The 13471-nt window shown below is 39.0% G+C and overlaps 1 long non-coding RNA gene across 1 annotated transcript in view; it reads right to left on the minus strand.

The window, feature by feature from the left end:
- Positions 1–13471, minus strand: part of LOC120307553 — a 60068-nt gene that overhangs the window by 32594 nt on the left and 14003 nt on the right. Inside the window, exon 2 of the long non-coding RNA XR_005556580.1 lies at positions 3731–3848. This is a non-coding gene — a long non-coding RNA (uncharacterized LOC120307553). The remainder of the gene's footprint in view (positions 1–3730; positions 3849–13471) is intronic.

Below are 13471 nucleotides of genomic sequence, written 5' to 3' on the forward strand. Positions count from 1 at the left end.
CTGCATCTGTTCACACCCATAAGCACAATGAGCCATGATTCAGGGGACAGTTTTTAAGCCTTGAAAGCACTCAAGTATTGTCTTCGATAGCCCATAATTCAAACTATGTCATATTAGGAAAATGAATGGTGGACATTACAGGATGGCAATATGATAATCATATCTGTAATTGTTTAATATCTCTGAGTGTGTCTGTCTTTAGATGCCTGCCATTATTATGAATAGTAATACAAATGAGACATCATAGTTATTGAGGATCTGGAAAAATGAAACTAAATTAATAATGAATGGACTAGAAATATTACAAATATAGTTGAGAGATCTCAGAATACCAATTGTTTCAAATTTAATTGGAAAATCTCTAATCAGTGAGAAACAGATGTATTTTTCCCTTACCAGAATTCACAATTCTTAGACAAGTAAATAGAGGAGAGAGATAGGGAACTGGGTGTTTGTGGCCCATGGGTTAAAGCAATGTTTCTCAACCTTGGCAACTTCCCAGAATTCCCCATCCAGTATTAGGAATCAAGGAATACTATTCCCCTATCTTTTTTTCAAGCCAAGGATCACAACTTGAGTGGAGTACCATGACTATATTTAAAATGTGAGCAGACCAACATAAAAACAAAAACTGATTTTACTCCCATGTCTTAAATTACAGGTAGCATTTCTTTTCTTATATTTGATTCTTCGTGTTGTGACATGAAAAATGGCAATCTAAAGGCAAGGGTTCTTAAGATTGCAGGATATATATTTCTACTTTAGAGACAAAGTTGTGGGAGTAACCTAGTGTATAGTAGCAAAACTATGGTGTTTTCTTTTTCTTTTTTAATGGACCTTTTGCACTGATTCCTACCTTGTTTGTGTTGATGGCTTTCCTGAGATTATAATAAAATACAGTGTCCTGACTCATCACTCTGGGAATATTATGAAGTCTATACTGCATTATAAATCCATTTTTCTTGTGTTGTACTACAGCTCATATTCACAGCAGTAAGGACCAACTCAGATTTATGGCATTAATTGTCAAAAACTGCTAGAAGTTGCACAGAAAAAAAAAACCTGTTCTCAGATCTCTATAAAGTTCCCAGTGAACTCAGATAACTTTACATTCATGAAATAGTTTGTATAAAATCCTAAATAACTTCCAAACTGCTATAATTATTATCTAGTTGCTATCTTGGTTTCCCTTTTCTTTGGCCAACTTTTACATTGTGCTATATATGGTAATGATGTGGAGAATATAATACTATGCAAATGCAAACATATTTCTGCCTCTGCCTGGTGGGGAAATTGAGACAACTATAAATGTATTATTGGGTTGCCCATACTATATGGGCTGGCACACAAACTTAGAATCATTGCTCAATGTCCCATTACCTTGATGGATTGAACAAAGAGAACATTCTCCACTTATTAGTGGTTTTAATTTGTGCTCCACAGAAATTCTGCTATTGGTGTTTGGGAGTTTTATGTTTCAGAGAGTGAGCTAGTTCAGGGCTTTTCAACCAGTGGTATGGGTACCACCTGTGGTACATTGGCACCTGGCAGGTGGTACGCGACCATCCTAGAAAAATAGTGGGGGAGGGGAATGAGCTAAACTGGTGGCAGCACTGCACAAGCCTGAGCGAGAGATGGCTGGAGCTACAGGGCTGTCAGGCTCAGTGGAAGCGCCAGGATCAGTTCCAGGCTCTAGCTGTAGCTCGGTGCTGATCCTGGTGCTTCTGCTGAGTCCTGAAGAAGCACCAATCAGCTGGAAAGCAGCACTGATCCTGGCACTTCTGCTGAGCCCAGAAGAACCACCGATCAGCTGGAATGCTGCAACATCTCCAGGGTCTTGTGATTTACATTCAGATGCTTGGCAACTGATTCATATTTATTACGATCACAGTGTCCCAGGGTCATGTGAAGTGACCAAAACCTGCTGCAACAATCCAGCAGATAAGGGGAATAAAAACCAAACACCCACCCCACCTCCGCTGCCAATCCTCAATAGAAATGCTCACAATGAAAACCTCGGACAGGAGGAAGAGCGCCATCGGGCGGGCAGGCGTCTTCCTCGGCTGTGGCTTGGGGGGCACTTTTTCAGTGCCATTATAACTTCGAACAATCACTAAGCAAACTGTTGTAAGTCGAGGACTATCTGTACTTTATCACTTTTTTCCTTTTTTTTTTTTTTTGGTCATCATGTTTTTGACACCTTGCTAGGTGACTGGTGGTACTTGGATGTTGCCATATCTTAAAAGTGGTACAATGGGTGAAAAGGTTGAAAAGCCCTGAGATAGTTCTTTTAATTTTATTAAAAATTATTTAGATTGGTTTAATTGTTTGAGGTTTTTCTTTATTGATTGTCCTTTTAATATGAGTAATCAAAAGCTGGTCTTTAACAATGAAGTTTATGTCATCCTATTATATGACAAGAGGCAAAAAGATAGGTATCCATGGGATTTGAATAATTCTGTCCTATTTTTAGGTGATCACAATAGAGACAATCTGCAGTCTGTTCCAGTTGTTCCTTTGAAAAATATATTTAAGACAAAATTAATGGTATGAGAAAGAACCAAAGGAAAGCAAGCATCTCTATTTATTGAAGCAACAAGGTAATGACTGCTTTGAATAGATCAATAGATACATCCTTTTGTGTTTTGGCTTCTATAAGGTTTGGAGGATGTCTGGAGATTATTATGGAAAAAAATTCTGAACTGAAAGTTTGCTTATTTGCATTCAAAAGGAAATTGATCATTTCTAAAACTGGGTTTGAGGTTGAAAGATAGATACAGCAGATAAATTACAGGGCTGATCAGCTGCCATTAGTCCCACTACCCAACATATGGAGAAGATTTTAGGCTTTGCTTGCTGAGACCGCCATGATGTCTAGTTTAATCAATATCAGTAGTTTGATATTTAAGAACCTGGACTTGGATTAGAAAGGTTCGTGTTTCTGCTTGACCACAGAATTCATATGGTGGTCATCCTGGACAGGATTGTAGATATGATGAAGTATAATGGGAAGTACATGTGTGAACCATGCAAATATATTTCATATGTGTATGGGTGTGACCTGTTGAGGAAAATTGGTCTATATGTGATATAAACACAACAATATGTAAAGAGTTGTTGTCAGCTAAAGAAACATCTTCTGTTTCTCAGTAATATGCAAATAAGCCAGGTATATGTTATCCTGTTTTTATCTCTTTGCATGAAGTACCTAAATATGTGTGCAGGACTGGGGCCTGGATGGTTATTTTTTTCTTGTGCAAAATGGATTGTGTTGTTGCTAGAATCTTGCCAACTCTTCTTCCATTTGGAAAAAGGATCAAATTATTCTAATGTGATCCACCACAGTGAGTGGGTGATTCTGTTTTCCCTCTCCCTCAATGCAAAAGCCAAACCAAATATGGTCTCTAGATTTCCCACAATGTGTTCCTTAGTTTTTCTTTAGCCGAAATTCAATCTGCTGTTTACTATACTTCAAGAACTGCATGACCTAACCCAGTTATATGATTCTGTTTTTATCCCCTCTGTCACCTAAGCCACTTGGCTTATTTTGCTCAGGAGAAGCATTGTGGATTCTAACGTACTTCATTTTTCCAATTGCAGAATCTTAATGCAAATTATATCAGTCCTTCCCTATCACCACTATCATCAGAAACACTCCAGTATTCAATTAAAGCAAAGATGTGGGAAACCTGTGGCTTCTGTGTGCTTTTAACATACAATTTCCCATTACCTTCTAATCACTGGGCAATCAGACCGAAGTGAAAACAGAATCCAATAACATTTGGAGTTCCCCATTTCTGATTTCAGAGGTTTAAACTTCTCGGTAAAATGCAGATGCAAGATATTTTCTGAAAATAAATAAATTTAATTAAAGCTTAGCGGGAAAGAGAGAAGAGAGATTTTTAACTATGTTGAAAGCTCACTGTTGTTACATCACCACAAGAGACTATTCCTAGCATCTTCCTGTTAAATGAGCTAGAATTTCATGTGATGTGCCCAATTGAACAGAGGTCATAGAGGTTTTCTGGGGACATGAGACTAATCTAAGCAGTTATATATGCTAAGGAATTAGAAGTTCTCTGTAGTGTAGATATTCAGCTCAATTTAGTTATTTTTCTAAAACGCTGATTTCTCTTTCTCTCTCAAACATGCATGAACTCTCACACAGATATTATATTTACAGTATCTATCAACCAATTAGTTGTACTTCTTTCATACAATGTATATTTATTTTTCTGTACATTTTTTTTAAAAAATGCTGATTTAAAAAGGAAAAGAAGAAAAGGGAAAAAGCCTGATCTTGAAATATTGAAATATGCACATACGATTAAAAACACTATTTTTACTTTAAATATTTCTCCCTCAAGTATATTGCTAACAGTTATTTTTCAAATGGCTTTAGCTCAAAGATAGCTAAATGGGGAAGTGGGGTGGGGCAAATGGAAATGGTGTTAGTTTCAAAGGCCATGGCTGAGGATTTGAGGACCATGTAATATGAACATAGGCATTTAGAAGGGGCAAGGAAAGACAAATGTCAAATATACAATGAAAGGCTGCAATGCAAACTCTGCTCTTTAATGACTCCTGATAACTATCCAGATTTCTTAGCAATATTTTCAGAAGTGGTTTTCCATTGTCTCCTTCCCAGGCCCAGGGTTGGGCAGTTGGCTGTGCCTAAAGGACGATTGGAACTTAGTCTCCTGCTATCTACGCCAGTGGCTTTAATCACCACAACAAGCTGTGTCTTGCCTTAAGTACCAGTGTGCAATGTTACAATATAAGTATGAAAAAGTGGAGTTGTGTCATGATGTCACAATACATGTTTCATCAGAGTAGATAATAATGGATGATTATGATTACAAAATCTTTAAATTGTAGCATTGTGACATTAGCACCCTTGATGTTGGTACGGATGGTTTTATTTCTGAAGCCCAAGAAGAGTCTTTCAGACACCCAGAGATGGATCAGTAATGTTACACTGTGCAACAGCAGCAGTAAAATCCTTGTTCCTCAAACAATGAGAACTTTATGAAAAAAAAAATTACTGCCTCAATTATCATGTCCTTTTAAAAATGTAGATTATTTTTTGCTCTTCCGTCTGCTCCATAAGTACTTGTGGTGATGTACCGCATTAACAAAAGCACTAAAAAAAGCTTCAAACTATTAGAAACTAAAAACTGAGCACTGTTTTATGTAATAAAACCAGACATTAACTTTAAAATTAGAGACCAGCATCAAGTATTATGCACAAGGCATGTAACAATGTTAGAACAATGCTGACTTCATCATTAACTTAGCCTATCTCCAAATGCATTTTCACTAAAAAGAATTGTTTGTCCTGTTAATTAGATTTAGAAAGGGCCTATGGGCAATTTAGTTTTTCCCTAAACAATTACGGGTATCTCTCCACAGTACCTATTATCTATCTCTTCTAAAGGAATGAATGACTAAATAAATGTATTACAATTTATAGTTTGCATACAAAGTCACATAAGGTGGGGTAAAATATAAATAAGAGACATAAATATAGATTATTCAAGCAAACAAACAAATACACTACTGTATATGTGGCTTAAAATACATGTTATTTCCCCAGTGAGGCACTATTGCCTGTTCAACTACTTCAATAATGGTGCAGGGTTTTTTTTAAATAGTCTGGTTAATATAGTAGATTTTCTGTCCATTCTGCATTCAGGTAATCTTATGCTCTAACATAATTTAGAATGTAATGCTTGAGACAGAATTACATTAACTGAAATAAACATGAAACGTCTGGTGTTCTCCTTGGCAAACAGCCACTTTTGCTGTATCTTCCTAGAAATGCACAAGTTAAAACCATTCATTTGTTTTGTTCTCTTCTTGTACATTTGTGTAGTGGAAAATAATGCTTCATAATGAAGCATACATCTGTATTTTCTATATCCAACATTTAGCTCTGCTGCTTTCTATAATAGCAATTTCTAACCATATTGGAATATTTGCTACCTTTACACTATCTAGAATATTTCACTCTTTTCGAAATATAGGCTACTTCAACTATGCGGGTTGGCTTTTAAGAATGAGAAATTCCATTAGTATTGCTTTCTTCAATCTTTATAGATGTGTTTCAACTCCCACATTTCCCAGTCAAAATGATTATATTGTAAAATTGATGGGATGAGAGTGGATCAAAATAAAATAATTGGAGCAATTGAAACTGGAAAGAAGCAAGGGCAAGCTAAATGAAACACCACTGCATTTATTAGATTACATATATGCTTTTAATTGATACTGACTGAGTTAATTGGCTAAACTCAACAAAAATAAAATAATTAAAATATAATTAAAATGCTCACATAAAACATAAAACCATCAAAAGTCCTGTGATATGTATTCTTCTAACATACAGAGTGAACTCTCTGAATTAAGAAACCTTGAATTCTCTTCCACATCTTCAAAGAGATTCACATATCACACTAAGTCATAGTTTGTTTCCCCTGAGAAATGGCTGGGCTCACACTTTGCTCAAAACCAAACCAAACAAACCCCTTTGTGGCTTAATCCAAAATGTAAAGAACAGTATTGTTTGTCTAAATCAGTGGTTCTCAACCTTCCTAATGCTGCGACCCTTTAATACAGTTCCTCATGTTGTGGTGACCCCCAACCATAAAATTATTTTCGTTGCTACTTCATAACTGTAATTTTACTATAGGAGTATTAAATTTCTGTCTTCAGGGCATCTGTGTTGTTGAGCTCTTAAAATTAGTTTTAAGTTTGTCGCATCCTGTGATTGGCCATAAGTATTATATCAGAGGTGGCGCAGCAGTTAGAGTGCAGTACTGCAGGCCACTTTAGCTGATTGTGTTCAGCAGGTCAGCGGTTCAAATCTCACCGGCTCAAGGTTGACTCAGCCTTCCATCCTTCCGGGGTAGGTAAAATGAGGACCCAGATTGTTGGGGGCAATGTAAATATATATATACATTGCTTACTGGTGTACACCGCTTAGAGAGTGCTTGCACTTAAAGCGGTATATAAGTCTCATAAATAAATAAATAAATAAATAAATATCTGATATGCAGGGTGTATTTTCATTGTTATGAATTGAACATAATTAAAGCATAGTGATTAATCACAAAAACAATATAGCAATGCTCGCTGGAGAAGCTTACTCTTCCTTGCTCAAAAATGTTGAGAGGGAGGGAAGGAGAAGGAAGGAAGATTGAAGGGGAAAGGAAGGAAGGAAGGAAGGAAGGAAGGAAGGAAGGAAGGAAGGAAGGAAGGAAGGAAGGAAGGAAGGAGAAAGATTGAAGGGGAAGGGATGGAGATGGAGATGGAAGGAAGGAAGGAAGATTGAAGGGGAAAGGAAAGAGATGGAAAAGGAAGGAGATTGAAGGGGGAAGAAAGGAAGGAAGGAAAGGAAGGAAGGAAGGAAGGAAGGAAGGAAGGAAGGAAGGAAGGAAGGAAGGAAGGATCTTTGGAGAGTCATGTTTTCCCAGATGGTGATGAACTGCAACTCCCAGCATTCCCCACTCTTCCACAGTGCTTTTTTAGGGCTGCTGGGGATGGTAGTCTGGAGCCCCCCATCCTCATCCCGGCACATCTTGCCCTCTCTCAGCTGCCCCCCCGGGACCTGCCCGCCCCTCCAGCCTCCTGAGCACCATCGCAGCGGCGGGATCGTGGGAGCCCCTTTCCACGCCGCGCAGCCCTACACCACCACGACCCTTCCCTGACTCATCACATGCAAGAGGGGCACGGCCGGAGTGCCAGCTCCCTCTCAGAAGGCGCCTCTTCTCTCCTCCCGGCCTGTCCGGCTGGCCTCTGACGCACATGCGGGCATCGCCCTCTTCCCCACTGCCTGGCTGCTTCTGAGGCCTGGAGCCTGGCGAGCCAGGAAGGAGTCGCTCCTGCCCACCAGCCCCAGGGCCGCGCCGGGCACCAGAGGGCCAAGGAGGCCTCTGATGGTGAGGGAGGCGGGCCGGGCGGCTCGGGGAAAGCTCCGGTGCGGGACGGAGGGTGGCCGGGGCGGAACGCGGCCGGGCAACCAGGAGGCGTGGGGACCAGCTTGGCGCTACAGCTCAGTCAGCAGAGGCGGCAGCAGCAGCCCAGACCCAGCTCGGACCGGCCGCCCATGCAGCTGAGCCAGCCCGGGGCAGTGTCGGGGGCGTGTGTCAAGCCCCTGTGCTTGCCATGAGCCGGGAGATGGGGAGGACGTAGCCAGCAGCCTGCCAATGTCCGCATGGCCCCCATGAGCATCGCCCGACTCCTGACAGTCAGCTGGGAGTCGGGTCGGCATCCAGACTTTGGTGGGGAACTGGCGGGGCCGCTACTCACTGCCTGGCTCCTGATAGCCAGCTGAGAATCGACCCGGCGTGCGCACGTCAGCTGGGAGTCGGCCCAGCCTCCGCTTGTCTGACCGGCTCCTGGGAATCAGCTGGGAGTCAGCCCGGCTCCCGGCCAGCAGCTCGGAGTCGGCATGGCCGTTGTGGGATGGTGCTGCGGCAGCAGGAGTAGGCGCTGTCAGAGGAGAAGGGCACCCTGGAGGCGGAGGAGCCGCGGAGGAGGAGGAGGAGGAGGGCGGTGGCAGCCGGATAGAAGAGCGGTGTCTTAGTTCCTAAGACCATCAGAAATATGTCTTTTCCGATGGTCTTAGGCGACCCCTGTGAAAGCGTCGTTCGACCCCCAAAAGGGTCGCGACCCACAGGTTGAGAACCGCTGGTCTAAATTCATGTTAGGTCAAATCCAGCTAATAAAAGTCTCAAATGAAGAAACTGTATCTACAATGTCATTTTAATCCTTGTTCAAATGCTGTACTGTTTATGTAAAGGTTAGTTACATTTTTCATTGGAAACAAGCAGTCTTGGTTTCTATGCATTGCTCTCTTTCCTTTCCCATCTATATTTGTTCAGCCCCAGGACTCCCCACAGTGCACTTTTACTCAGAGTCAGTATCTCACAGGCTGATTTGGACTTGACTCATTATCTCTTACCCTATTCCATAGGATTAAAGTTGCTCTCAAAAGAATATGCTTTTTTTTTTGAGCTTTTGGGCTCCCAAAGATGCTTTTTTTAAAGGTGCTTTTTTCAAGAGGCAACTGGACTTTGTCCAGAAAGTCTGTTTGCCTCTTGAAAAAAGCACCTTTGGGACAACCGTGATCTAGATGACTGAGAATCTCCATAGATATTGGAATAAGAACAGGATATAGATGTTAGCATACAAGATTAATATGCAACTATTAATAAAATGTAAGGTATTCTAGTTCACATATTCTGGATGATAGTATAAATTACATTGCTACTTTTACGCATATCTCTCGGGCATGCTGTTGCCATCAAATTTTGACCGCCACTGAGTCTTTTGAAAAGCAGTTTGAGGAGAGAGAAGAGGGATGTTTGGTGGAGAGGAGAGATTCTCAACTTCCCCTTCCTTGTTATGGATTCTCTATTAGCCACACACATTAGCCACAACCCTTCTGGCTTCCAGATACATAACATGTGGCTGCAACCCCATGCATAGAAGAAAGGAAGGAGCAAATCAGCGGAAAAATTGAATTTGTGGGCTGGTTTAAAAACTTCTAGCCAACTATCTCTTTACTTCAGATCATATCCTCCATACGCCAGTTTCTCAAATAGAAACAGCTGTTGACATTTAAACATAACATTTGCAAGTAATATAGTTGGGGGCTTTGAGGGGAAAAATCCCCCAAATCATTCAGTTTTTTTTAAAAAGGGAAGGGTCTAATTGTTTATGTCTTAACTGAACAATTCACAAATATCCTCCCACAGTATTGATAATTCTGTTGCTTGTGTTCATTTATTTAGGAACTACATTGAATAAATATATATTTTTGTGACTTTAGTTGCCTCACCCTGTATGGCAAGCACTTTCTCCTTTTTTTAAACAAGAAGTGTATTAGCACTTCACTGATTAAGATCTGTTCAGTCTGCTAAAGATATATTCTCCCCAATGATAATGATTGTACTCCCATTTATTCCTAATGACATTTCTACTTCCATTGTTAGTATGAGCCCCTAATTATTTCTGGAGCTCAGGAATGAATGTTGTCTTCTATTCAACCTCTGAAGCATTGCAAATGCAATCCCTGCCCAGATTTTTCCTGCTCTTACATTGAAAGTAATGATTTCCAGCTTGTACTGACTCAAGTTGTGGTCCAGTTTGTCTGCTACTCTTTACTTTCTTCTAAACCAGGGTTTGTCAAACTTGGCAGCTTTAAGATGTGTGGATTGGGTTATTCAGTCTTGGAATCTTTTAAAACAGTACAATAGAGGTCTCATGTTTCTACCTATAAGATAATTCTTTTAAGACTGAAGGCTGTTACTGTGCTATTATGAATCTGAAATTGCACATGATTCTTATTGCAATGACAAAGATAATGACACTGAGTTGAGCAGAGGTATTTTTCAGTTTCAAAAATGTATCTCCTTTAACCATTTTTGACAAGTGCATCCATGTCTATTGTTTCTACAGAAATAACTCATCTTTAAGTTGTCAGTAAAAAAATCTATATCTATTTTGATGTGTATGAAAAGCCTCTTTTTGAGAACAAAAAGAAGTTCATAACGGTAACTGTGTGACATGTTCCTTACCAGCAAAAATTGGTAGGTGAAAGAAATTAAGAGCAGAAGATAAGAAAAAAGGACTAACTGAATTTAGTTTATACTAATTCCTTTACCAATTTTTCCATATTATCAATTTCCATCAACCAAGACTTTCTCATTTTGTGCTTTCTTTCAACTCATTCATTCATGATATATATTTGTCCTGCAGTTTGATCCTCATTCAGTCTCTCCACATGACCAACCAGCTTCATGTATTTCTCTTATAAAAGTCACTTACTTTTACAGGTAGTTTTCACTTACCAACTACTCTTTCAGCCACCATTCAAAGTTACAATGGTGCTAAAAATGGAGATTTATGACTGGCCCTTAAAGTTGTGACTATTGCACACGCCCATGGTCACAGAATCAGGATTTGGGCACTTGGCCACAAGTGCACATTTATAATGCTCGCAGCATCCTGCAGTGACATGATTGCCATTTGTGACCTTCATAGCCAGTTTCTGACAAACCAAGTCAGTGGGGAAGCCAGCAGGAAATTGCAAGTCACGGTCACACTTAATAACTTCAGGTGATTCTCTTAATCTCTGGAACTGATATTGTAAATTGGGTGTAGTCACTTAATGTTTCATTGTACAACTGCACCACTAAGTAATGGAGTTGCTGGTCCAATTGCATTGGGTAAATGAGCATTTCCTGTATATTCAATCCACGATCATTCATGCCCATTAACTTTGAACTCTATGTTTTCATGTTTTACTATTTTTACTGCACGTAATTTACTGTTATGTTTCTCCTACAATACCCATCCCTTATTTTTACTAAGCAAACTAGGTATAAGCACGTTCTTATATTCAAACATTTTTGGGGACAAATCACTCTCTCCATACTACCAATTGTCTTTCCATAACATTTGTATCTCTTAAAATTTCTCCATCCATTTTTCCATTTTTATTGAACATTCTCACTGTACACAAATTCATTTATTTGGCCTAATTTTTCATCTTTTATGCTAACTTACAATATTTCAATCAATTTTCTATGTCAAGAAGAACTGTCTCAGCCTTGAATACATTAATTTTCATAACCCTACTCCAAACTGCAGCATTCAGTCTACATAACATTAACTGTAAATCACTAACATTCTCAGCCAACTACATAGCACTATCTGCATAACAGATAAACATTCATCTCTAATATTTCCAAAAGCATTGCTTATACATTTATTCATAAATGCAATTAAGGTGACATCATGTGCCCTTGTCTTTTCTCTGTTCATGTTGAACCATTCCTCAAGCATGGAATTTATTTTTCTGCATGATTTACATCCATCAAATTGCTTTCACTGCATTCAGCAACCAATCTAAATTCCCCAAATTTGTGCAAAACATTCCATAATTCACCTTTATTTATCATCACATACTTCTTTAACCATAACAGGCACACATAAATGTTCTTTCTCACATTCTTTTATTCATTTCTAAACGACCTACTGAAGAGCAAAATTCTGATTTAAATACCCCAGAGTTTCCAAACTGTGAGACATATTGGAGGAAGTGTAAACAAGCTTTTATTTACATTATTGCAATAAATCTTCCTTTCCCAAAATTTCCTTGCATTGTTTTCATTATTCATTTGAGTTCATTTTGGTGTTTTGATTTTAGGGGAGCTGTGTGTATTAAGATTACACTAAAGGGAATTGTGGTGGTAAAAATTTAGGAACCCCTTGGCAGACACCATGCAGTACATAAATTATATATTCCTAGTATTTATTTATTTAGCATATAGCATATCATACATGGAATAGCAATATATATTAACATTTCACCTAGATTAGTAAAACATAATAAAATATATATTTTTAAAAAAATCTATGTTCAAATACCAATGTCTAAGCCATCTAATGAAGTACAGCATTTATGTTAAAAAAAAAAATCAGATAATGTACCGGTATATGCCTTCAGCTTACCACTGGTCACGATATGATCTACAGTTTGATGTTGGACTCCGTCCCTAAAGGAAGAATACTGTGGCCCCATTTATACAGATAATTCAGGCAGATGCCTTGTGAGGTGCGAATCCTATTTGGGATTGTCCATAGCTGATGTGGCACTTTTTTTATGGGGTTATTTATATGCCTTGCTATGTCTGGGAGTTCACCGACCCATTTGGCTTTCCATTGGGAATCGATGTTAAAGTTGTTGGGCAGATGTTGTGCAAGTGCCAGTGGGGACTTCCTGGATTTGACTCCTCTGACTGATAAATGAGAAGGTTGGCATGCACTAGTAGGAATGAATTGTTCATAATTTTTCTTTATACTTTCACTAATACTTCTTGCCTTCATAAGACTCAGAACAGGAAACCAGCAAGTGTCCCAGTGTTTTGCATCTTTCAATCAGAATTCTGTCAAATAATTTCCCAGGCATGCTTAGCAAATTAATATTCCTTAAATTAAATTAAACGATACCTTTTGCAGTCCCTCTGGCTTACTTTACTCTTTATATAAAGCCACAATTATGGTATTCTCCCAATGATCTGGCAAATGTGTGGTCTTCACACATTTTTTCAAGAGGCAACTGGACTTTCAGTCAGAGCTGAAGAAGCTTCTTGAATGAGAAGTGAAACATTTTCAAATAAAAACAAGGAAGTCCAGTTGCCTCTTGAAAAAAGCACCTTTGGGACAGCCATGACCTGGATTGACTGAGAATTTCCATAGACATTCTTCACATATATGTTAACTGTTTAGCTAATCCATAAGCAAACTGCTTCCATAGTTTAATATTTTTTCAGTTACCTCATCTACGCCTGCAGTTTTCTTTTTTCAAAATTCTCACAATACATTTTACTTCTCTTCATAATATTTTTCTTGTCACAAATATTTATAGTATTGATTTCTGTTTTACTTTTCAGGAGATCAC

The sequence above is a fragment of the Crotalus tigris genome, unplaced genomic scaffold (genome assembly GCF_016545835.1).
Source record: "Crotalus tigris isolate CLP2741 ecotype Arizona unplaced genomic scaffold, ASM1654583v1 scf7180000017536.10889498, whole genome shotgun sequence".
NCBI lineage: Eukaryota > Metazoa > Chordata > Lepidosauria > Squamata > Viperidae > Crotalus > Crotalus tigris.